Here is a 27755-nt window from a genome sequence, read left to right on the forward strand (position 1 = left end):
TCCATCCGATCTCTCCTTAAACTCTGCTGCTCCAGAAAAAATAAACAACCCAAGTCTGTCCAACTCAGTTTATAACACCTACCTCGAGTCCAGGCAGCATCCTGGTAAACATCTTCTGCACCCTCTCCAAAGCCTCAATAGACAATAGACAATAGACAGTAGGTGCAGGAGTAGGCCATTCGGCCCTTCTAGCCAGCACCGCCATTCACTGTGATCACGGCTGATCATACACAATCAGTACCCCGTTCCTGCCCTCTCCCCATATCCCTTGACCCCGCTATCTATAAGAGCTCTATCTAACTCTCTCTTGAATGCATCCAGAGACTTGGCCTCCACTGCCTTCTGGGGCAGAGCATTCCACATATCCACCGCTCTCTGGGTGAAGAAGTTTTTCCGCATCTCTGTTCTAAATGGCCTACCCCTTATTCTTAAACTGTGGCCTCTAGTTCTGGACTCACCCATCAGCGGGAACATGCTTCCTGCCTCCAGTGTGTCCAATCCCTGAATAATCTTATATGTTTCAATCAGATCCCCTCTCATCCTTCTAAATTCCAGTGTATACAAGCCCAGTCGCTCCAATCTTTCAACATATGACAGTCCCACCATTCCGGGAATTAACCTTGTGAACCTACGCTGCACTCCCTCAATAGCAAGAATGTCCTTCCTCAAATTTGGAGACCAAAACTGCACACAATACTCCAGGTAGGGTCTCACCAGGGCCCTGTATAGCTGCAGAAGGACCTCTTTACTCCTATACTCAATTCCTCTTGTTATAAAAGCCAGCATGCCATTAGCTTTTTTCACTGCCTACTGTACCTGCATGCTTGCTTTCATTGACTGATGTACAAGAACACCTGGATCTCGTTGTACTTCCCCTTTTCCTAACTTGACTCCATTTAGATAATAATCTGCCTTCCTGTTCTTGCCACCAAAGTGGATAACCTCACATTTATCCACATTAAACTGCATCTGCCATAAGTTTGCCCACTCACCCAACCTGTCCAAGTCACCCTGCATTCTCATAACATCCTCCTGACATTTCACAAGGCCACCCAGCTTTGTGTCATCAGCAAATTTGCTAATGTTACTTTTAATCCCTTCATCTAAATCATTAATGTATATTGTAAACAGCTGCGGTCCCAGCACCAAACTATGTCCTTACTATAATGAGGCCACCAGAACTGAATGTAATACTCTGGATTGGGGATTGCCAAATGTTACGTGGATTTTCTGGTGTAGTCTGTTTTGTCATATGCTTTTGTGATGTCATTCTGGGGGAACGTTGTCTCATTTTTTAACTGCATTGCATTTGTGGTTTCTAAATGACAATAAACTGAATCTGAATCTGAATCTGAATCTGAATATCCAGCCTAACTAGAGATTTATAAAGCTGCAACATAACTTCTCAACTCTCGAATTCAGTTCCTTAACTAATAAAGAAAAGCATGCCATGCCTCTTTCTTCACACCCTACCAACCTGTGTCTACAGCCTCTCAGTGACTAGGACTTAGTCCCCAAGGTTCCTCTGCACACAGGTTTTCTTGCTGCTAACAGTCCACTTTCATTTGATCTCGCAAAGTGCACTCTTCACAATGAGGTTTGAACCCATCTGCTATTTCTCTGCCCATATTTGCAATTGATCTATATTGTGCTGTATTGTTTTCCAGTTCTTTATGCAGTTTACAACTCCACCAATCTTCATATCATAACTGCAAACTTACTAACCTACCCATCTTATGTTTTCATCCGGGTCATTCATATATATCACAAACAGCAGAGGTCCCAGTATGGATCCCTATGGAACACCACTAGGCAGAGACCGATAGCCAGAATACGTTCCATCAACCACATCCACTAGCCTCTGTCTTCTAATGGCAAGCCAGTTCTAAATCTCAATAGCCAAATCACTATGGATCCCATGTAACATAATATTCCAGATGGGCTTTCCATGAGAGACCTTGTTAACTGCCTTAATAATCCATTCAGACACCATCCACTGCTCTACCTTCATCAATCACCTTAAATACCTTCTCAAAAAACTCAATCAAATTGGCAAGACATGACTTGCCCTGAACAAAGCCATGCTGACTATCCCTAATTTGGCCATGGTTTTCCAAGTGCTCGAAAATCCCACCCTTAAGAATGCTTTTAACTAACTTCCCTACCACTAAAATGAGAGTCACCTTTTGATATATTTTATACATGTTATTTTAGAAATACAGTGCAGAGTAGGTCCTTCCAGCAACATCTGACAAACCCCTAATCTAACCATGGAACAATGTACAATGACCAACTAACCTATCCGGTATGTCTGGACTGTGGGAGGCAAATGAAGCATTCAAGGGAACCCCACGAATTCCACAGGGAGGATGTACAGAGACTCCTTACAAACATGGCGGGATTGAACTCCGAACTCCGATGCCCATCACTATTAAATGAAATAGAAGACATAGCCTGAAGAGTTGGGGAATAGATTTAGCAGTTGAGCAGAAATTGTTTTCTCCAGAGTGTAGTGAATCTGTGGAATTCACTGACCAGGGAAGCAGCTGGAGGATACCACATTTAATATATTTAAGACACAGTTAAATTTTTCCATAGCAGGGTAATTAAGGACTATGGGGAAACGACAGGTAAATGGAGATAAGTCCATGGCCAGATCGGCCTTGATCATATTGAAATGCAGAGTAGGCTTCATGGGCCCGATGACCAATCCTGCTCTTATTTCTTATGATCTCTCTTGGGCCAAGCACATGGATACACTCACGCATCTTTACATTCTTATAATATTAAGGACGTTCAGCAGGTCAGTGAACATAGGTGAGGCAGAGTCATAATAGTGCTAAATTGCGACTCCTTCGGCTTCATCTACCTTTGGTGTGTCTCTTTTTTCTTTTCAGGGTGGATGGGGTTCTGAAGAAGACCCTGACCTGGAGTTACACTCATAATTCATTTATTTGTGGTGAAGGGACCTGTCATGGTGGGCTCACAGACCAGCCAATTTTCGATATCTCAAGGATGCGGCCTAGAAGACGAGTGCGCCTTTGGAGTTCTGAGGTTTCGTGCCCTGTGGACAGATTGATTCTAAGCCGGTGCCTCCGATGGAAGCATCGCAGGAGAGAACAGAACATCGGGAACTCGGATCTGCTGTTGGAGTCTCTGCAGTCAGCAAATTATATTCTCTCTCTCTCTCATTGGTGAGTGAGAGATTGATGCCGATTCTGGTGGTGGGGGTCCCTGATGCTAGATGCTGCCATCCAATGACAAGCTTATTGATTAGTCCTGAGGGGATGATAGCATTGAAATATGAGCTGTAATCAATAAAGTGTATCCTGATGTATAAGAACATAAGAAATAGGAGCAGGAGTCGGCCATCTGGCCCGTGAGCCTGCTCCACCATTCAATAAGATCATGGCTGATCTGGCCATGGACTCATGTCCGCCTACCTGCCTTTTCCCCATAACCCTTAATTCCCCTACTGTGCATAAACCTATCCAGCCCCATCTGAAATATATTTACTGAGGTAGCCTCCATTGCCTCATTGGGCAAAGAATTCCACATTCAGCACCCTCTGGGAAAAGCAGTTCCTCCTCATCTCTGTCCTAAATCTACTCCTCTGAATCTTGAGGCTATGTTCCCTAGTTCTAGTCTCACCTACAACTTTCCTGCCTTTATCTTATCTATCCCTTTCATAATTTTATATGAGATACAAGATCTCCTCTCATTTTTCTGAATTCTAGTGAGTACAGAACCAGGCAACTCAATCTCTCATCTCTGGAATCCACCTGGTGAACCTCCTCTGCAACGCTTCCAAAGCCAGTATATCCTTCCTCAAGTAAGGAGGCAAGAACTGAATGCAGTACTCCAGGTCTGGCCTCAGCTGTACCCTGTACAGTTGCAGCATAACCTCCCTGCTCTTAAATTCAAGATTAACTGTATGTGTCTTTACTCTTCAGATGTTCTAGGGTTGAGTGAGGATCCAATGAAATGCTATCTGCTGGGTACCGATAGGCAAATTGGAGTAGATCCAAGTTGCTTCTCAAGCAAGTGTTGATTTGTTTCATCACCTATCTCTAAACACTTTACCACTACTTACATCCTGTAGGTGCTACTTACACCCAGAACACAATTTCGTTTATACGGTAGAATGCAATTTTGCTCTAATTGTATTCTTTCTTGTAAAAATTGTATATACCTAACATTTACCGTAATTTATGTTCATCTAGTGAATGTTGCTTATATGATGCTACATGCTTATGATGCTGCTGCAAGTAAGTTTTCCATTGCCCCTTGTCATTCATGTACTTGTGCCTATGACAATAAAACTTTACTTTGAATCACTGCAAAGTAATAGGCTGGATTTCTGAAACAATGCATGAGTTTGCTCAACTTATAACAGTGACAGCTTACTCTGCTTTCATCTAGTAAAATACCTCAAGGCTCTTCACAGGAACCAAATTAGACAAATAGCTTGGCCAAAAAGCTATGTACTGAGTAGCATGTTTAAGGATGAGACAAAGTTAGAAAACCTGGCAGTCACAATACAACAATGTCAAATAAGCCTTTTAAGTTCTGTCATTGAGAAATTGTTATTGATAAATGCATCAATATTGGCATGCTTTTTTACTAAACACAGAATAAATAAGACTGTAAGAATATTAATAGATTGAAGCACTTTTCTTACTTGGCATAGAATGAACAGTTCAGAAAAATAACGAAAGTGAGGAAGAAACTATAGCAATAAGGAAATAAAGAAGTCAGATAGAACAGTAGACTGTGGGTTTTCTTATGCATTCTGTTTAACTTGTCTATGTTTGCTGTGCATCATCAATCCTTTGTTCCAAAATACAAGAAAATGAAGATGTTCTTTCTTAAGCCATTACTTCCTGGATATATTCACTAGAGAAGAAACAATGAGAAAGCTATGTAATTTAGGAGGTTCCATAACTGAAACTAATGACTCATATCATTAGCTAGGCAGACCGAATGTAGTCACAATCAATAAATTGTCATCTGAGACAGAGATAAAATCTACATGGCGCTGACAGTGATCAAAAGAATCAATGAATACGGGAGTGGTTTCACTTGACTGGAGCAGATCCATGTGAAACCTGATTTCAATAAAAATCATGAAATAAGCCCAAAGAACCACAGACATCTTATCTTAGAGATTGTCAGCTACATATGAATGAGATCAACAAGAAAGTTAAGAGCAATTTATAGTTTTACTGTTTTAAGTTGCAAAAGATGTAGATTCTCTATAAACTAACTTCATCGTCTTGTGAACAATAACATCCCAGGTGGTTATTGTAAAACATTATAAAATGACATACCTAAACTTGCAGAAAAAAGGTGCCATATTCTATCTAAAGACAGCAAAGTGTAAGAGAAGATCCAAAATGGTAAGATAACAAAGAATATGAAAAGATAAGAAAAAATTGAACTGGTGTGAAGATGCACTTCTTTGTACAACATTCAATGCCATAGTAATGGAAAATTATTCAATCCATCTAAGATAAAGATATAAAATTGGAGAAAATTATATTGGTTGAAAGAGTTATAAAAAGAAATAAATAACCCATGGTAGGAGTAACTTATAAAAGGTAAACAGAACGTAAAAAGAAAAGTTATTTTATATTCAAATTGAATCTTGGTTATATCACACAACGTTCCGCACAGTCTGCTCTCCACTTCAGAACAGGAAATAGAGAGTGAGGAGGAAGATATGGGAAATTTCCAAAGATAGAGTCCCAACTTTGTATGAATACCAATGAATCCTTATAAAAGTGGTTACATTTAAAAATATATATATTTTGGAGCCCATTATTATCTTATAGTATAGTTGAGATGCATTCTGTATTGAATTGGAGTTTATAGCTAGCAGGGTGTGTTTCAGATTTCAGTGATATTTAAGTAATCATATATATATTCCTTTGAATTAGCTTAGTGTTTTGAAGTTACAAAACAACAGTGGTGGTGAGATATTTTAAAACAAGCCCTAGACGACTACCGACCCTTTAAAACACAATGAGAAACAGCCTGTTAAAAAACAGCATAGCACATGAAAAGACAGGCGAGTTTAAAAAATGCAGCACAGCACATATCATTTGGAAGGGAATGCATGATCAAGTTTAAGAAAAAAGTCAGAAAATAGAAGAATTCAAGAGTCATAAAGAGTGAGTACTGTGATAATAATCATAACAAAACAGTAGAATTGGCTGGCTACATCAGAAAGATTGACACGTTTGCTTACACAATGTGCAACTGGTTCATGTATACTGAGCTAACTGAACAGCATTACAAAGCAAATGAATAACTAATGAGAAATGAGTACCAATTTTGCTAAGTGCAAAATTTAAAGTCATACAGTTTGCTTCAAAGTCAACTGCTCCAACCAAACCATCAAAAATTGGCTTTTCTGATATCATGAGAATAATGCAGGAACACTTAGAACTGAAATCATTCTTGATTGGAGAATGCTTTGTGCTTCAAAAATGAAATCAAAAGGAAAGGGAGTCCATTTCAATGCATGTGGCTGAATTCAAGAGATTGTATGAGCATTTTTAATTTAATAATGAGCTTAATGATGCATTGAGACATCATCTAGCTTGTGGAACATTGCAAGAAAACATTCAAAAACAGTTCCCAACTGAAGCACAACTTACTTTTAAAAGAGCAGTTGAAATTGCTGTATCAAAGGAAACAGCAAATCGAGATGCAATTGAGTTGTAGACAGGAATGAGAATGAATGTGAACAAATTGGAGCATCTAAACAGAAACCAGCCTGTCTGAACAAATTGTTCTACCATTGTGGCAGGGTCTCACACACACCAAGCAAATTCAGGTTTAAAGATTGCATTTACAATGGAAATGGCCTCATCTGGTTTGCACTCCCCTAAAAATTAATGACTCACAGAACATTAGATTGAGCAGATCTGCAAGCAATGATGATTCTAATTCAAATATCACTAAATTGCCCTTAGCTCTTGGTCCTATGTAACCTAATAAACTAGATCTCTTAATCACTGCCTCTGGCATAGTGATTGTTCCTGTCCACTCAAACATTCACTCTCACCACATTACAGATAAAGTGTACACAGATACATGAGAAGGAAAAGAATCACTTGCAGGAATAATTAATAATATCCAAACAAAACTGAAAGATTCCAGCCCAGATATTGAAGATAAACTAATAGAGCAATTCCTTGACAAGATCTCACTACACTTGAAGAAAATTATAGACACTGATATGTCATTGAATGCTTCCACTTATGGGAACATGATATTGAAGAGCAGGGTTTCTCAATCGAAATTCCGTGAGAGGTTGTTAGGGGTTCTGCAAGAAGTCATGATTAAAAAAACATAGAATTTTGAATTTCACATGACATGCGACAGTAACACTTTCAGTGGTGGGCAGTGACCGAACAGCCTCGTTAGCAATCTTGTTAGTCTCTCAGCCCAGTGTGGCAGTGTGCAGTTGGACCGTGTTTAATTGGTTGAGTCCATTCCCAGTTTTTGACGTGAGATAGGGGAGGCTGTTGATAATCCGTGAGCACTGTATTGCACGGAGGGGAGGATGGTAGGCTGATGTGGAGTGTGATGTATGTTTTCCAAGCATTGAATGGACTCTTCCAACTTGGACTGTGACATCAACCTCTCCTTCCTGAATTACCTCCCCCAACTTCCCCTTATGTATGCGCCGCTGACTGGCTTATGGGAGTGAACAATTTACCAGTGTAGTAGAAAAGTGGGAGGGAAATTTTCATTCTAAAGAAGGAATTTTTATAAACTGCGACTCTGCTGCTTTGCTGTTGTTGTAAACATTGCAAATGGTAGATTGTGTAGGTTAGAAGTGAATTATTTTAAGAAGTTTTTATATTTTTTGTGGTTTTCTTGTTTAGTTATTTACTATGCCTTTTTCTTATACAGTCCGTCTTTACAATGAAAGCTACTTATCAGTGGGTTTTACAGGGACTGGTGATCTGAGTTGTCCTGTTCCATTGTGCCCCGTCTGTGGCAAACAGCTTACAAATGTAGTAATGACTCCAGCAACATTGAAAAGACACTTAACCACGAATCACAGCCATATGACACGTAAAAGTGCTGATTGTTCTGAATGGCTATTGGAATCTCAAAACAAACACCATAAAGGCTTTGTTAATAAAGTCACAGTCAGTAAAAAGACTCAGAAAGCAAGTTATTTAGTAGCAGAACTTATTACCCAGAAAAGCAAAAGTCACACAGTTGGTGAGAACCCAATAATGCCAGCATGTAAAATTATAGTGGGTAAAGTGCTAGGACAAGATGCAGTACGAGAATATGAAAATGTTTCACTCTCAAACAGTATGATACGCATGATATGACACATGATGCTGAAGAGGTTTTGTGTGATAAACTGACAGACACCAGGTTCTCTATTCAGGTTGAAGAGTCAACAGATTTCACCAACAAGTGCCATGTTGTAGTATTTGTAAGATTTGTAAATGATGGTGAATCAGGAAGACTTTGTTTGTTGCGAAGAGCTACCTGAAACAAGCAAAAGCTAAGACATATTTAATGTTTGGTTTTCATATCTGGAAATAAAAGTTCTATCTTGGAGGAACTGTGTTGGCATCTGTACTGATGGTGCCCTGTCAATGGTTTGTTCCATGAGATTTCATTTTGCTTGTAAAAAAAGAAAATCCTGATGTCACACACACTGCTACAACATTGTAAATAAATTGTCATGTTGTATATAGCATTGATTAAAATCAATTTACAACCTTTATTTAAATTATATCTACTGAGCCTGCCTTTAGAAAAATTAAATCCCATCTTGGCTTAAGCCAGTTCTTTAACAGAAATTCATTCTGTTTGGCTTATGAGTTTTTAAAATTTATGAAATGGAAAGTAAGAGATTAATTTCAAGAAAGGTAAGCAAGCTTAACTATCTGTTTTTTTAAAAGAAAGGTTGGCTAAAATTCATTTTCTACTCAGAACAGCATTGACAATTATTTTTGGATAATAATATCTACAACTTACTGATCACTCTAATGGACTGTGAGCTGGAGATATAATAATTTTTACACAGGGGTTCCCTGAGAGTTGAAAATTATTGCAGAATTCCTCCAGAGCAAAGAGGCTGGACTAGAGCATTGTAAAAAACCATTTTTTAAATGAAGACTTCTCCATTAGACTAATATCATATTGCACCTTCACTTTAGGACCAACAAGTATACGAACATACTCACTACAAAGATGCTGGAAGTTTCCATTTCTCCAATTATGGCCACTATTCCCCTCTGTTTTTTAATGTTAAAGTAACATGACAATTTTCTGCATTTCAGGGTTATGTTCTAAATGGTTCAGTGAAGCCCTTGATCTAGATTTTTGCATTGGAAGATAAGATGGAAAGTTGCAGTTAAGATAAAACAAAAACAAAAATGTTTTCCTCTCTGGTCAACTGAACTGATAAGTCTAGTAAGGTTTTTGACGATTTTCATCACATAGACTTTATCCACCCAGATTTCCTATTTACCCTTAGTCAAACAGTTGTGAATAGTCTATGCTGTGGTGCCAATATTACCATACAATGAAAATTAATTCAGATTATTGATATCCTCAATGAATTCTATTATATTTCAGAGAGGCATTGACTACAAGTTGAAAAGTGGGGAAACAAACCAATTACAGATTTTACGGTTGTAAGCCAATTGATAATGGCTAAATGTTGGGCCTACGCTGATAACATTACTCCCCAAATGGACTTTCTAACATACACGCCTTATCGCTGTGTATTCAGTCACATGGTGTTGTCAACAGGCAGAGAGAATAAAACAATTTTTATGATTTAAAATAATAATACTAGAGTAAAATTGCTTGTACAGCCATGCTTTGACAGTGCTCACTCTCATCATTGCACTGATGCAATCCTTAGTTTCACGCAGAAGGCAGCAGGAATTTCTGATGATAAAAGTTCTTCAGATGCACTGCTATCCGAGAATCATTCACTTTTTAAGCTTCATGGAAGAAATTACTCTTAAACTGATTTGAATATTTAATCTATGCTGCTTAACTCAGTACAGAAACACAAGTCCAGTTTTAAGGAATGATTTATGATGAATCCTTGTAACAACAATTGTTACAAGGAGTGACTGTGGACGAACCCAAGTGCAGGGCACAGACACAGAGACAGGGTTGAGAGGTGCTTGCACAGCCACGAACATGGAACAGGTAACCAGGGGAGTCCTAACCCGGAGATGAGATTTTCGTAGAATCTCTAGAGAATGGCGCGGAGCTTAGAACTGATGGTCCTAAGGGATCAGGAAATGAGGTTAACACACACTGGAATCGACTAATGAACTGGCGACCCATGGTTGTGACGCCCGAGTTCTTACCCTGCAGTCTCTGATGGAAACCAGGTGTGCTGTAATTAAGAGAACTGGCAGCATTTGGAATCTAACAATCTAATGACTGGAATTGAGGCATAATCAAGGAGATAGGAGTGAAATGGGGGCAGCTAGACGGGACCATGACAACAATAGCCAGAAGAAACTTAGTTAAATTAAATGAGTATTTCTGTACATGAGAGTAACAGAATTGACACAATCAGTCAAATGAGGCACCTTCTTCCATAAGTTTCCTTAGCAGATTCATACTCAGCCACTAACTAGCTTAACACTATAGCTGAAACAATAGCTAGGACCTTTCCAGGTTTTCCAAATTTAGCCTCTGTAGCGACAAATACAATTTCCAGGTGGATTGGCTCTACTTTAAATTGTGTTCCAGATTTTTTTTTCATTTTTCCAATGGACAGTTCCCTTAGCCATTGGAATTAGTATTTTAATGGTGCTCCTTCTGTTCAGACATTGAAACCTGCAAAGATTGAGTCTTGGTGAATTCTGGCTTTTGTATAACCGTTCCTCTCCTAAGGATCCATTAACTCTAATGCCTAACCTGTACTACTATGGGTTATCCCTCGAATGACTATGTCTGATTGCTAAACACTGCCTCATACTTGACCTATTCCTCTAGTTCATCCTTAACTCTGAAAGGGTGCAGAGCATGGACTGCCCTGATCATGTCATCCTTGTTCCTTTCCTTTTCCTAGTCCTGAGCACTAACAGTGCATACAGGTATGTATGTTTCTCGCCTTATGAGGGGGGTTGGGATGTGAATTATGGTTGTCAGGTAGCACAAGGGGTGCATCAGTTTGGGCTACCCGGAGAAATTGGCAGTAGTAGAACATTTCATTCGCGATGGCCGTAGGATTGACTTTGATGGCACAAAGTCACCCTGCTGTGTCAAAGACCTTTGGGACCACCTGTTGAAGGAAGCAATTGAAAGAAAACTAGAGGAAAAGAATTTTAATGAAGATGAAGGTCTCGCCCAATATAAGAACTGGAATTTGATTGTAGGCAAAGTTGGACAGCAGAAACCTCATTGGATGATGACTAACCAATCAGAAAGGATGGATGACGGGGGTATAAATACTACCAGACTAGATGTGCCCAGGCATCATCCCTGATAAGGTGGCAGAGATTGTCATCGAAACATCGGTTAAAATCAATCCCTGTAGCCAGCCGGATGCCCGAGAAGAGTTTATTCATCATATTCACCAGGAAAGCACTGGTTCCTTTGTCAATGATGTGTGGCGTATGGCCAAGTGGTTAAGGTGTTGGACTAGTGATATGAAGGTCGTGAGTTTGAGCCCCAGACGAGGCAGCAGTTGTGTCCTAGAGCAAGGCACTTAACCACACATTGCTCCAGTCCACCCAGCTGAAAATGGGTACCGGCAAAACGCTGGGGGTTAACCTCGCGATAGACTGGCATCCTATCGGGGGGAGGGGGGGCAGTCTCGTACTTTTAGTCGCCTCACACCACGGAAACCGGCATAAGCATTGGCCTATAAGGCTCAGGACAGAGCTTTTTTCAATGTAATTGTGTGCGAGATGATATCAGTCTGCTCCTAATCATAGAATTCCCTTCCATCCTCCACCCTCACCCTGCACCCACAAATTAAACAAACCTGTGTTCCCACTTTTCTCATTCTGACAAATCCAATTCTTGACCACAGACATGAAGTTTAAGAATTGCCCAAAGGTTTTATTCCCTTCTTTGACTTTCTGCATCTCTACTCCCCTTACCTGACCAAGGATTTCAAAACAAGTTCTCCGTTTTTAAAAATTTATCTTGACTTTGCTTGGCAGGAACTTTTTTTTATGACTTCATCCTAAATTCTGGCTTCATCCCCTCTTCTATTCAGTCCAAAAGAAGTGTTTCTACACTTTATGGTTTATTGGCCTTGACTTGATAACTCATCCAGAATTTCAGTTTTCATTCTGTAGAAATTACAAGTGGTGTGTGATAGGGGCATCTGGAATGGGTAGTGTGCAGATTGATGGCTGGGTATGTTCTTGGTCTAGTCACCAGAATGGATGGTTGTTACCCTTGGGGCCAATCTCCTTGCTCTTCTTTCCTCAGGTTCTCAGGTCACCTTCTTGGTGGTTCTACTTGCCTGTTTTCACACCGTTCACATAACCTCTGAGCAATGATGCCAATCAATGAAAATAAAATCTGGGGATGTAAATCAAGTTGCTAATTTATTGTCACACAACATCAAAATTTACTTCAATTCATGCTGCTTTCCTGGCTCTGTGATTGTGGTTTCTCATTTGCACCGTGAAGATATAGTACAGTCTTGCATTATTATCGCAATTTTCAGGATTTAATTTGCTGTGCAGTGATATACCCTTTAAGATTTGTCACAATTTTAATGTTGGAAGTGTAATTGACAATTTGTATACAGAAAGAGAGCAGAAACAATGATGCGACAGTAACCAGATTATGTTATTTAGTGTTATTGGCGGAGAGATAAATAGTGGTCAGAATTCTCGGGAGAAACTCTCTTTTATGGGTAGTGCATTTGATCTATTAGGAGCACTGGAAAGGTTAAACATGACCCTGGTCTAATATATCTTCTACCAGTTATATATTCCTTTATTGCTGTGCAAGAGGTTGAAGCAAACGTACCTATTCAAGTTTCTGGAATATTCTTGCATGCACGCTCTTCCCCTTTGTACTTCCTAGCCACAGAAGGCACAAGATATCTATTGTTGCCAAATTCTCTGTATTAGTCTAGTGAACAGATATGATTCAGTCATGACTACAAGCTTCCTATTGATGGCGTCCTCTGTATTCCCAGCTGCAGGGTACTTTGCACAAAAGCAAAAGGCTCCGTATATAATGCTATTCATTCCGTTCTGCAATTTGTAATTGCTATTCTAAGCTAATACCAACTGCATTATCATGGGCATTATTCATCTTGATTGTTTTTTTCTATGTTCAAAGATCTTGGAAACTACTTTCTTTCTGATGGTTGTTTGTTACTGAGCCTACATCTGGAAAGGTTGATCTGCATTTCCAAACACGCCAGGGCTTTTGTTCTGTTTTTCCAGTAGCATCCGGAGCCCAGTAGAAATGACAACCCAAAGGAATTATGAATGATTGTATCAATGTGTATAGCCTACTCAGGGATTTAAAAGATTCCTTGATTAAAGAGTGGCAACATTCTTGTTACTTTGCCAGTCCTTTTGTTTAGATGATTGTTGATTTTGCTTGGCATGTAAGAATGATGGGCCTGATATCATGGGGTTTATGCATGCACCCAATGTTAAAATGATCAAGTAATGCACCATGAGTGGTTCTGAACTCTCTTTTCGACTGTCTTGATTTACAATTGCTGTTCCTTTGATTTCTTACTAAAGTTCCATAATCAGAGACGTTTTGGCGAACAAATACCTATTTATATGCTTATGCATTATTTTACTGACTCAAGCCGTTTCCTTGCTGATTATCCATTCAATTCTCTCTTACACTGAGTTTCTAAAAGTGCCCCCAAAGGTATATTTTGCTGGGCAATGCTTCCAATATGGAGTCTAAATTGATATATCTGACATGGTGTAGTCGACCTTAAACTTTAACACCACTTTTTCTCCTTCCATAGATGCTGCCTATGGAGTATTTTCTGCTCAGTGAATCCAGAATTTTGTGTTTCTGTATAAGTTAATAGATATACAGGTACAAAAATTAGAATGGAGGCTGTTACTGATTTGTGCAACCCTATTTCTGGTTATTTATTTTCATTGATGGAAAATTGAGATCCAACTGAAAGACCAAGTCCTGTGCTAGGCACGTGCTTTTGCAAAGTTACCTCATGCCTTTAAATTCATTAACATGAAAATCCATTGTGGCGGCAATCTAATTAATGTTATATATCTAATTAATCTAATTAAGGCTCTTAGATTATAAGACCAAAAGGCATAGGAGAAAAAATAGTCCATTTGGCCCACAGAGTCTGCTCTGCCATTCTATCTTAGCTGATTTATTATTGTTCTCAACCCCATTCTCCTGCCTTCTCCCCATAACCTTTGATGAAATTACTAATTAAAAACCTATCAACTTTGGTTTTAAACACACCCAATGACTTGGCCTCCATCTGTGACAATGAGTTCCACAGATTCACCACCCTCTGGTTAGAGAAATTACTCCTTATCTCTGTTCTAAAGGGATATCTTTCTATTCTGAGGCCGTGCCTACTGGTCCCAGATTCCTCCACTATGCAAGACATCCTCTCCAGGTTCACTGTAGGCCTTTCAATATACAAAGGGTTTCAATGAGATCCGCTCCCCATTCTTCCAAACTTCGGTGAGTACAGGAACAGAACCATCAAACGCTCATTATACATTAACCCTTTCATTCCCAGGATCATATTTGTGAACATCTTCTGGTCCCTCTCCAATGCCAGCAAATTTTATCTTAGATAAGGGGCCCAAAACTGTTCACAGTACTCCAAATGCAATTTGACCAATGCCTTATAAAGTCTTAGTACTATATCCTTGATTTTATATTCTATTCCTTGTGAAATGAATGCTAACATTGCATTTGTCTTCCTTACAACCGACTCAACCTGCAAATTAACCTTTAGGGTATCTTACATGAGGGCTCCCATTTCCTTATGCACCTCTGGTTTCTGAATTTTCTCTCTGCTTAGAAAATATGGTATGTTTTTATTCCCTCTACCAAGGTACATGATCATACATGTCCCTACACTGTATTTCATCTGCCACTGTTTTCGTTCAATCTCCTAATCTGTCTAGGCACTTCTGCAGACTCCCTGCTTCCTCAATACTGTCTGTCCCTCCACCTATTCTCGTATTGTCTACAAACCTGGCCACAAAGCTATCAATTCTGTCACCTAAATCACTGATCTATAATGAGAAAAAAAATGATCCCAACACTGACATCTGCAGAATTCCACTGATCACTAGCAAACAGAAAAGGCCCCCTTTATTCCCAGTCTTTGCCTCATGCTAGTCGGTCAATACTTTATCCATGCTAATATCTTTCTTGTAATACCATAGGCTCTTATCTTGTTTAGAATCCTCATGTGAGGCACCTCGTCGAAGACCTTCTGAAAATCCAAGTGAACTACCTCAAATGACTCTTCATTATCTATCTTGTCTGGAATTTCCTCAAAGATTTACAACAGATTTGTCAGGCAAGATTTCCCCTTAAGCAAACCATACTGACTTTGGCCTACTTTATCATGCGCCTCCACAAGCACCCCAAAACCTCATCCTTAATGATGGACACCAACATCTTCCCAAACACTGAAGTCAGGCTAACTGGCCTATAATTTCCTTTCTTCTGCTTTCTTCCTCCTTAAAGAGTGGAGTGATATTTGCAATATTCAAGTCCTCTAAAACTATTCCAAAATCTAATAATTCATGAAAGATCACTACTAATGCCTCCACAATCTCTTCAGCTACCTCTTTCAGAACCTTGGTGTTTAAGCCATCTTGTCCAAATGGCTAATGTATCATCAGACCTTTCAACTTGCCAAAACATTTTCTTCTGTAATAGCAACTGCAGTCACTTCTGCCCCCTGACACTCCCAAAATGAAAACTGATGCAAAATACAGTTTGTCCCTCAGTTCTTCATCCCCCATTATTACATTTCCAGCATTGTTTCCCAGTGGTCCAATATGCACTCCTGCTTCTCCTTTACTCTGTATATCTGAAGAAAACTTTCTGATATTTTTTCTTTTATTGGCTAGCTTACATTTATATCTCTTGATTTTACACCTTATTAATTTTTCAGTTGCCTGTCTGTTGGTTTTAAAAAGCTTCTGAATCCTCTAACTTCTCACTAATTTTTGCTATATTGCATGCCCTCTTTTTTGGTTTTATACTGTCTTCGACTTCCTTGTCAAACACGGTTGCCTTATCCTTCCTTTTGAATATTTCTTCTCCTTCAGGATGTATCTACTCTGCACCTTCTGAATTGCCCCCAGAGACTCCAGCTATTGCTGTTTAGCTGTCATCCCTGTTAGTGTCCCCTTCCAAGCAGCTTTGGCCAACTCCTCTCTCATGTCTCTGTAATTCCCTTTACTCCACTGTAATACTGATACATCTGACTTTAGTTTCTCCCTCTCAAACTGCAAGGTGAATTCTATCAAATTATAATCTCTGCATCCAAATAGTTCTTTTACCTTAAGCTCCCTAATCAAATCTGCCTCATTACACAACACCTAATCCAGAATAACCTAGTGGGGTCAGCCAGAATCCGCTCTAAAAACCCATCTTGTAGGTATTTTACAAGTTTCTTGTCTTGAGATCCAGCTGATTTTTCCATCTACCTGCATATTGAAATCCCTCATCACTATTATAGCACTGCCCTTTTTACATGCCTTTCCTGTCATCTGTTGTAATTTGTAACCCACATATGGCTGCTGTTCAGAAGCCCATATATAACTTCAGTCAGGGTCTGTTTACCCTTGCAGTTTCTTAACTCTACCCACAAGGATTCTGCATCTTCGGATCTTACGTCACCTCTTACTAAGGATTTGATTTAATTTTGTACCAATTGAGCCACCCCACTCTCTCTGCCTACCTGCCTATCTTTTCGATACAATGTGTATCTTTTAGATGTTCAGCTCCAAACTATGGTCTTCTTTCAGTCACAGTTCAATGATGCTGGCAGTGTCATACTTGCCAATCTTTAACTGTTTTTACTATTTTAAATTTTTTACAAGATCATCAACCTTGTTCCGTGTACTACATGCATTCAAGTATAACACCTTCAGTCCTGTATTCATAATCCCTTCCAATTTTGCCTTCATGTCACGGGAAGTTAAAGTATTATTTTTTTCTAAATTTTTGTCTTTTTATTTATTTAACCTCTCCTTCTCTCTTCTTCCCTTTTACTGTATCCTTACTTTTCCGAATTGTAGAACTGTCGAATCCACTATTTAGTTTAAAGGCACACTTGAACTCATCCCACTGACTGCTATTTTGCCTTCCTCACAGTCTCACAACACTTTGCATGTGCTAGCACGCTAATTGCCCCATCCTCTGCTCCATCACCCTGGTTCTCATCCCCCTGCCAAATTAGTTTAAACCCTCCCCAAAAGCTTTAGCAAACCTGCCTGCAAGGACGTTTGTCCCCCTCAAGTTCAAGTCTAACCTGTCCCTTTTGTGCAGGTCGTTCGTTCCCCAGATGAGCTCCCAATGATCCAGAAATCTGAAACTCTGCATCTGCACCAGTTCCTCAGCCATGCATTCATTTGTCAAATCATCCTATATTTATCCTCAGTGTGTGGTACAGACAGCAATTGGGAGATTACTTCCCCTGGAGCTCCTGCTTTTCAGCTTTCTACTAACTCCCTAAATTCTCTCTTCAGGGTCTTCTCCCATTTCCTACATACTGTATGACATTGGTACCGATATGGACCATGACTTCTGGCTGCTCACCTTCCCCCTTTAGAATTCTGTGGACCCAATTCAAGACATCTCTGACCCTAGCACCAGGGAGGCAATGTACCATCCCAGTGTCTCTCACATGCCACCGGATCTCCTGTTTGATCCTCTAACTATGGAATTCTCCTATCATTACTGCCTCCTCTTCTCCCTCCTTCCCTTCTGAGCCACAGAGTGAGAGCCAGTGCTAGAGACCTGTTGCTATGCTTTTCCCAGTCGGTCACTCAGCCACCCTCCCCAACAGTATGCAAAGCGGTATGCTTACTGAGGGGAACAGCCACAGGGGTACTCTGCACTGTCGGCCTGTTCTCCTTCACACTCCTGACAGTGCCCAACCACCTGCCTCCTGGAACCTAGAGGTGACTACCTCCTTGTAGCTACTACCTACCACTTCCTCATTTGCCAATGGCCGTCCAGGCACAGCTCCAGTTCCCCATCACAGTTTGCAAAGAGCTGCAGCTGTGTACATTTCATGCAGATGTAGTTACCAGGGAAACGGGAGCTCTCCCAGAGTTCTTCTGCTTCTTGTGTTGGTATTAGCCATGGTTCAGTCTGAATCAGAAGATTGAGGGTTCATGCGTCATTCTGCACAATATAGGCCAATGTTCCAGTGACGCAGTGGGAGGCATCATCTTGCAGCTGAACTATTACACTGGGATGTCAGCTTCTGTCCTAGTGAGTGCAAAAACATCAGTGTTCTACTGGAAGAAGGACAAGGACTGTTACCCTAGACAATACTTTAGTCATAACCAATACCTAAAAAAGCAATTAGTTCATGTATTGTATTGGGGCTTACTGCATCTTGCTGTGCACAAATAGACTGCCAGATCGCCAGCATTAAAACACTGATTTAACATTGTTAACTATGGTAAATTTAAGTGTTTATTTCCAGGCAACACCTATAAAAACAGCAAAGGACGTGCATGGATAAAAATTATTTATGAATTATTATATACAAGGATATCAGAACCCCTATCTGTACTTTTTTTTTCTGCCAGGTTCTCTGGTTTCCTGATGCCATTCTTTATCTGAAAGAAAGGAGGATGTTAGTCAGTTGCTAGGAAATAACTGTGGAAAATGCAGAAGTGGTTACATCCCCTGAATTTTCCCACCCCTTATTTCTCAACATAGCAGTGACTGAAAAATTTGCCTCCTTTCATTGACACTGTACAGCTTGTGGACAAGGCATCAGAGCCGTCCATTCAAACTTTTTTTCTTGACAGCACTAAATACTGTTTATTCAACTGCCAGAGTCTCAGGTCTTTTGTGGGCATTCACTACAAGAAAATACTTAAGTTAAAATTCAGAGAATGGAGCAACTCTTGGAAAAATGCAGATAAAATACCTCATTTTTTTATATTATACTGACAGATCAATAACTCTTGAAAGGGGAAACCTGGAATGTTCATTAAAAATGAAAGCTGGTCTGGACCTTTGAGTCAACGGTAATACAAAGGAAATAATACAGGTACTAGAAAACATTGCCTCTTGTCCACTCAGTTTAATGGGTAGCTGGTAAGCATTCCTTTAATGTCTGACTTGCATCATATCATTCCCTCATGTCTGCCTATGTGGAACTTCTCACAGGAATATGAAAGTGTTGAATGAATGTGAATTTAATGAATGTGTCGTGTATTCTGCAGTAAGATGGACTCACTTTGCTAGAGGCAGCAATGGTAATGTGGGTTTAATAGCAAGTTTTTGCAGCTTGGAGCACACTTTGCAATTTATTTTAGCCTTTTCCATCTCATTTTGTGGGGCTACATCAATATGTATTTGAACTAACAAAGTCATTTTCAGTGTCCTCCTGCTAACAATAAAAATTATACAGCCTGCTCAGTGGTTAAACGTGAGTATCAATTTCCACTAGTTTTGTTTTTGATGTCTGTAGTTTACAGCATGGGAATTTTAGGCCCTGAATTTCCTTGCACTTCTTATGGCATTGGATGTGTGCGTGTTTGTGCTGTCTGTGATGCGGAGAGTTATTTAATAGGTTTCAATAGATACACTTAATGTCAGAGAAATGTATATAATATCACATCCTGAAATTCTTTTTCTTTGCAAACATCCACAAAAACAGAGAAGTACCCCAAAGAATGAATGACAGTTAAATGTTAGAACCACAAGGCCTCACCCCAGCTCCCCCTCCCACGCAGAAACAGCAGCAAGGCAATGACTTCCTCCCCCACCAGCAAAAAAAACACCGCCGCTCCCCCACCAAGCACTCAAGCGTGCAGCAAAGCGTCAATAAAGACAGACTTGCAGTACCCCAAAGACTACTCGTTCACCAATTATTCAACATGCCACAGGCTCTCTCTCTCTCCCTAATAAGGAAAAAAGAGGTGTCTCCATTTCACGGCGAGAGGGGAGACATAACAAATAACACACTGATTTATGGTGTTAAAAGTCTGTTACATCACTTTTTCTGAGCTCTGTGCCCAATGAACTCGGGTCCTTGGGCAGACAGCCAGTAGCCAGCTCACTGATTTCAGTCTTCCATGTACTCCCACGACACACCAGGCTGTGGCACCAGCCTCGGATCAGTGTAGCCCCAGAGTCATGAAAATCCAGAGCCCTGAAGGTGCGCTAGTCTCTCCAAGCTGTGTCCTTGGCATATCGAAAGGCGGCTGGTCATGAGACACCGAGAGCGGGTCCCGTTTCCGCAAAGAACTGAAGTCAGCATGTAACTCCAGGTCAGGGTCTTCAAAAGAACCCTGAAAAGGAAAAAGAGAGATATCAAAGATAGAAATAGAGCTGTTTCCAAAGATGCAAGCAAAGGAGTCACTGTTAGGCACCATCATCCTAAACTTCACCCCTCCCTTATGCTAGGAGCTCCTGACTTTGCTCTTATGCATGTCCATTGAAATAGAAATAAGGAAGTAGGAAGTAGGTAATAACAGCAGCAGAAGGAAAAATGACCTACAGACACCTCTTTGGTCTTCTATAAAATAATGGCAGAAGCTCTCTTTTCTGCATTCATGACCTGTCCCATTTTCCCTGATTCTTTTGATGTCCAAGTACTCATAAATCTCATCCTTGAATTGAATAACTACTTAGTCTGCTTGGGTAAAGAATTATAAGGATACAAAGTCCTTTACAAAAACAAATGTTTCCTCATCTCCATCTTAAAATGGCTAAACTTCTTGCGACCATACCCGTTAGTTCCTGATTGGTCAAAATCCTGTATCTTTTTATTTATTTAGAGATACAGCCTGGTAACAGGCCATTCTGGCCAGATGAGCCTGTGCCGCCCAATTTCGCCCATGTGACCAGTTGACCTACTGACCCGTATGTCTTTGGAATGTGGGGAAATGGAGCACCAAAAGGAATCCTATGCAGTCTGGCCCTGGAGCTTTTTATTAACGTTGTTGCAACTCAAGGGGTTATGTGATGCAACTCTGAAGGTGGGGACAGCCCCCGAGCAACAATTATTTTTCACAGCTGAACTTGTATTTACTGAAGTATTGTTGCTAGAAAATGCCACGGGTGGGAACAAGAGCACCAGATGACAGAGCAAGATTTTTGTCACTTGATTTCATTTTCCACTTTATCATTGTTTTTGGATTCTGCAAAACAATATAATTTTCCTGCTACTCCTCCCCTTTGTTCACAGTTTGTTACACATTGCTGTTGTGCTTGGAGTGGAGGGCTGGAAATGTTGTAAACCTACAGGTGTTATGCTCATAGGATTATGGAGAAAATTTGCATTGACAATGTGTCTGTGAAGTTTTATGAGAATCAATATGTTATTGCTCATGCTGTAAGTATGTGTTCATGTTCATCCTTGGCAAGAGAAGTGTGTCTCCTTGTGATTTTCATGCCCTTCTGAGGTTACAGTTAGGATATTTCTTGAGTCATCTCTATCTTGGCACCAGTCTGTTCTACAGAAAAGTTAACGATTAGGTTAAAGATTATATTCATTTGCAACATGTACATCGAAGCATACAGTGATAAGTGTCATTTGTGTCAAATATTAACAGAATGCAAGGATGTACTGGGGTCAGCTTGCAAGTGTTGCCGTAATTCTTTGTCGACTTAACATGCTCAAAACTTACTAACATTAACCCATTCACCTTTAGAATGTGGAAGGAAACCAAAGCACCCACAGGAAGCCTTGGGGAGAAAATATAAACAGACTGCAGCCACAATTGAACCCCTATCGCTGATGCTGTAAAGTGCTGTGCTAACCGTTACACAACGATGCCACCCCAAGGAGGTAGGGACAGCTCTCAAGGATTGTGTGTCAAGTGTCCAGGGAGAGCTGAATCAAGAATGGTGGAGCTTATAGCCATTAAGCTGAAGGAAATGGCTTTTGGAACAGACTGTGTTTGGAAATATTGTGCCATGTGTTAGCTTGCAAATTGGGTGAGTTTGTTGACCATGTCTAGAATTGTTTTACAGATGTGGGAATAGCAAATATGCCACTTTCCTCTAGATGGCTTGTTCGATGTTTCAGGAGGGTTGGCTCCTTATTGCTACAGTTATTTCAAGAATAACTGAGATTCTCCTGCCATGTGTCTTACCTTGCTCTGATCTCATTAGTAGAACCTACAAAATATCAAAATATATGTCAAAATAATCACTAGGAAAGCCAAGCACTGTTACTTGCTTGTTTGCCTTCAAGTGAAATGCTTGCACTCTTGTTCTGAGCATTTTGAAATTGCTTGCTGGCATTAAGTACATGTGGGGATACCAGCCAGTTCCAGTCATCCTCTGTACACTCATCTTGACCATTTGCAAAGACTCAGTTGACTCCTCTACATCCCCCTGCCCCCTCCAAACCCAAGCCCTGATATAACATTTATTGACATGTTTACTTGAGCCGGGGTGGGGTGGAGAGCGGTTGACCATAGAAGGCGTCAGCTGGAATTCCACTGTGGCGCTGGCTGCGGAACAACAATAGCTTTGACTGGTGCAAAGCTAGAGGAAGAACTACATCTTCTCAAAACTCTCAGGCCTTTATATCAACTTTCAAATGTTTTTATAAAATTTAGAGACGTTTAAAAATTACTGTTAAGCACTGTAATTAACAAACAAGAACTAGAACCATTTTTCCAAAAATAAAATGAGTTAAAACATATTAAAGTAGTTAAAAAATGCTGATATTAAAATAAAGTTAGTGACAGATCAAAAGTTTACTTTTTTCCTTGTAATTGGCAGGTGGGGCTGCCTCATTCCTCTTAGAGGAAACTCCAATACCATATCAGGTTTGGCTAGTCTAGGACTGGAGAGTCATATTCCCAGATTGGTGCTGGTTTCCTCGTTCCCAAGGTACATTCAGGTGGAAATACATATTTGTGTGTGGGGTGTCCAGGGAGGGGTAGCACCTCTGGTGGCAGCTTGTCGTGATCCGCCCAGGGGCAGCTCATTCACCTTTGGTCCCCACCCACCAGCCAGCTCTGGCTCCGAGTAACTGTTTGCATGTGACAGAGGCCAGTGCTTTGACAGGCGAGGGTAGCCTGGGACCTCTAACCCCGGTGAGATAAGGATGCGCCTACCCAGCAGGTGAAGCCAGTTCTAGTCGACTGGGTGGATGAGATCAACTACAAGATCCAACAGCCAAAAAGGCGGTGCTGCAACGCTTCATGGAGAGTAAAGAGCAGGACAAAGCACAGAAGGCATCATGGCTATCCACTGCAGCAGAGGAAGTCTCCAGTCATGACAATTTTTCATACTATAGGACTAAGATTTTTGAGGCCAAGAGAGTGGAACTGCTCCTGTGCAATGGTTTTTTTGCTATAAAACTCCTCATACACAGTTAATGTTGTCATCACAAGCAATGGACAACCAACACACATATTTGTTCTGAGGAGAGTGTACTGGATAACTTCCAAAGCATGTGTAAGGATGTGTAAGCAGTATCTGAGGAGAATACTGTCAATGACCATGGTATCTCAAACTTAGAAGTCCTGGGAACATACTGGAACAGAAGGATGTTTGCAGAACATGTGACTCATGTCAAACATCTTTCTTTTCCTCAAGTGACCAAGGGCTGTGAATAAGACCTGGCCTAAAACTTAGGGGACATCGAACAGCAGTAATTCTTGCCTTCCTATATTCTTCAGAGACCCAGACTACCTACTGCAAGCACTTCAAGGCAGTTGAAGCATAACATCAACACTGTTCCTGAAAAATCCTCCAAATGCACAGGATGGATAAGTTGACCAACTATATCTTCCAGGCCAACATAATCGGCAGTGAAGCCCTATTTATGCACAATTGGTTATGTCTGGTAGACAACATCAATCACAAGCCTGGCACCAGATTGTTTAAACCTTCACTCTACTCAGAGGTCCATTTTGGGATGACGTTACCAGATGGACAGACGGAAAAAGCTTAAGAATGAATCGAAACCTCCTGGAGGAAATGAACTGTGTAAGCAATTAAAAGAGTGAACCATCTCAAGTTCAAGTTCAGTTTATTGCCAAATGAAACAACATTCCTCCAGACCGAGGTGCATAACACAATACATATAACTCACACAATCAACACATTCAGTAATACTACCACAACTAAATCAACAAATAAGGTGCATTTATGACACAAGTTAAAAAGTAAACATCACTGGCTCTTCATACATGATGAGACTGGGGCTTCAGTAGTCCAGTAATTGACAGGGAGTTCAGTAGTCTTACATAAACCACCTAGATGCTTGCCACATTAGAAAACCTATGCCCCTTCTGTGGATGAATCTGTCATTTCCACAATGGCCTCATTAGCAATCAAACTCACAGAAATAAAGAATACGAGCGGTGATTGATAAGTTCGTGGCCCAATGTAGAAAGAGATGAGTTATACAGTTTTCGTTACATGCACATGCAGTTCAACTCATCAGGGGTGATTGATAAGTTCGTGGCCTAAGGTAGAAGGAGATGAGTTATTAACTTCAAACTTTCTGCACAATCACTCGAAGAATTTAATAAGTACTTTAGATTTGTCTTCACTAAGGAAGACACAAGCAATCTCCCAGATGTATGGATGGGCCAAGGACATAGGGTAACAGAGGAAATGAAACAGATTGACATTAGGAAGGAAACGGTGATGAGTAGACTGATGGGACTGAAGGCTGACAAGTCCCCAGGTCCAGATGGTCTGCATCCTAGGGTACTAAAAAAAGGAGGTGGCCCTGGAAATTGCGGATGCATTGGTAATCATTTTCCAATGTTCCTTAGATTCAGGATCAGTTCCTGAGGATTGGAGAATGGCTAATGTTATCCCACTTTTTAAGAAAGGAGGGAGGGAGAAAACAGAGAACTATCGACCTGTCAGCCTAACATCAGTAGTGGGGAAGATGCTAGAGTCCATTATTAAAGATGAAATAGTGGCATATCTAGATAGCAGTTATAGGATTGGGCCGGGCCAGCATGGATTTACCAAGGGCAAATCATGCTTGACTAATCTATTGGAGTTTTTCGAGGATGTAACCAGGAAGTTAGACAAGGGAGATCCAGTGGATGTAGTGTACCTCGATTTTCAGAAGGCATTTGATAAGGTCCCACATAGAAGAATGGTGGGTAAAATCAATGCTCATGGCATTGGGGGGAAGACATTGACATGGATAGAAAACTGGTTGGCAGATAGAAAGCAAAGGGTAGCGGTGAATGAGTGTTTCTTGGAATGGCAGGTGGTGACTAGTGGGGTGCCACAGGGCTCGGTATTGGGACCACAGCTGTTTACGATTTACGTCAATGATTTAGATGAAGGCATTGAGAATAACATCAGCAAGTTTGCTGATGATACTAAGCTGGGTGCCAGTGTGACATGTGATGAGGATGTTAGGAGAATTCAGGGTGACTTGGATAGGCTGGGTGAGTGGGCAGATGACGTTTAATGTGAATAAGTGTGAGGTTATCCACTTTGGGAGTAAGAACAGGAAGGCAGATTATTATCTGAACGCTGTAAAGTTAGGTAAGGGAGAAATACAAAGAGATCTAGGAGTCCTTGTTCATCAGTCACTGAAGGTGAATGAGCAAGTGCAGCAGGCAGTGAAGAAGGCTAATGGAATGTTGGCCTTTGTTACAAAGGGAATTGAGTACAAGAGCAAGGAAATCCTCTTGCATTTGTACAGGGCACTGGTGAGACCACACCTGGAGTATTGTGTACAGTTTTGGTCTCCAGGGTTAAGGAAGAACATCCTGGCTGTAGAGGAAGTGCAGCGTAGATTCACGAGGTTAATTCCTGGGATGTCAGGACTATCTTACGCAGAGGGGTTAGAGAGACTGGGCTAGTACACGCTGGAATTAAGGAGATTGAGAGGGGATCTGATTGCAACATATAAGATTATTAAGAGATTGGACAAGATAGAGGCAGGAAATATTTTCCAGATGCTGGGAGAGTCCAGTACCAGAGGGCATGGTTTGAGAATAAGAGGTAGGTCATTTAGGACAGAGTTAAGGAAAAACTTCTTCTCCCAGAGAGTTGTGGGGGTCTGGAATGCACTGCCTTGGAAGGCAGTGGAGGCCAATTCTCTGGATGCCTTCAAGAAGGAACTAGATAGGTATCTTATGGATAGGGGAATCAAGGGATATGGGGACAAGGCAGGAACCGGGTATTGATAGTAGATGATCAGCCATGATCTTAAAATGGCGGTGCAGGCTCGAAGGGCCGAATGGTATACTTCGGCACCTATTGTCTATTGTCTATTGAGTTGAACTGCACATACATGTAACGAGAGCTGTGTAACTCATCTCCTTCTACCTTAGGCCACGAACTTATCAATCACCATCTGTGGACACTTTCTGGAGGTCCAAGATCGGTAGGCTGATCAATCGCTGGACTAAGTGTGTAAGTGTAGGAGGTGACTATGTTGAAAAATAAATGTGCTAGGGTTTCTAAAATTGACTCCTTCTACCTTAGGCCACGAACTTATCAATCAACTCTCATTAGAACCTTTTGAAAGGGGTAAGAATTTAATTTCAGGGAACAGGGAGGCAAAATTAGAAGAAGGGTGGTGAATACAGGACTGAAGGCGTTATACTTGAATGAATGCTGTATAAGAAATAAGGTGGATGATTCTGCAGCTCAGTTAAAACTTGGCAGGTATGATGTTGTGAGCGTCACAGAGTCATGGTTGAAAGAAGTTCACAGTTGGAAGCCTAACATCCATGGATACGTCATATCAAAAAGACAGGCAAGCGGGTAGAAGAGGTGGGGTGTCTTTGCTGGTAAAAATGAAATCAAATCCTTAGAAAGATGTAACATTGAATCAGGTGATGTAAAATCCTTGTGGGTAGAGCTAGGAATCTTCAAAGGCAAAAAGAACCTAATGGGAGTTATATACAGACCTCCAAATGGTAGCCAGGATATAGGGTACAAATTACAATGAGGGATAGAAAGACATGTAAAAATTGCAATACTATGATGGTCATGGAGAATTTCAAATTGCAGGTAGATTGGGAAGGATAGGTTGGTGCTGGATCCCAAGATAAGGAAATTGTAGAATACCAATGAGATCGCTTTTTAGAGCTGCTTGTGGTCAAGTCCACTCTGAAAAAGATAGATCTGGATTGGGTATTGTGTGATGAACCAGATTTGATTAGGGAGCTTAAGGTAAAAGAACCCTTAAGAGATAGTGATCATACTATTTATTAATTGAGATACAACACAACTCTGTGAGTTGTGCCACCCAGCAATCCCGCAATTTAATTTAAGCCAACTCACAGGACAATTTTACAATGACCAATTAACTTACCAACCTTTGTGCTGTGGCTGTAGACGGCACATCACCTATGAGTCTGTTGGGGTCATCTATTTGTCTTGTGCTTCCGATGTGGCCCCTTTACCTTAGTGAGACCCGACACAGACTGAGGCTGCTTTGATGGGCACCTTTGCTCTATCCACACAGAAGGCAGAACGTTGGGTTAGAGGAGCTATACCACATATTCCAACTGGGTAGCCTACAACCTGATGGCTTGACCATCAATAATGCCTGGTAACCTCTCTCCTTCCCTCCTTCTCTA

This window comes from Hemitrygon akajei, chromosome 4 (genome assembly GCF_048418815.1).
Source record: "Hemitrygon akajei chromosome 4, sHemAka1.3, whole genome shotgun sequence".
NCBI classification, from domain to species: domain Eukaryota; kingdom Metazoa; phylum Chordata; class Chondrichthyes; order Myliobatiformes; family Dasyatidae; genus Hemitrygon; species Hemitrygon akajei.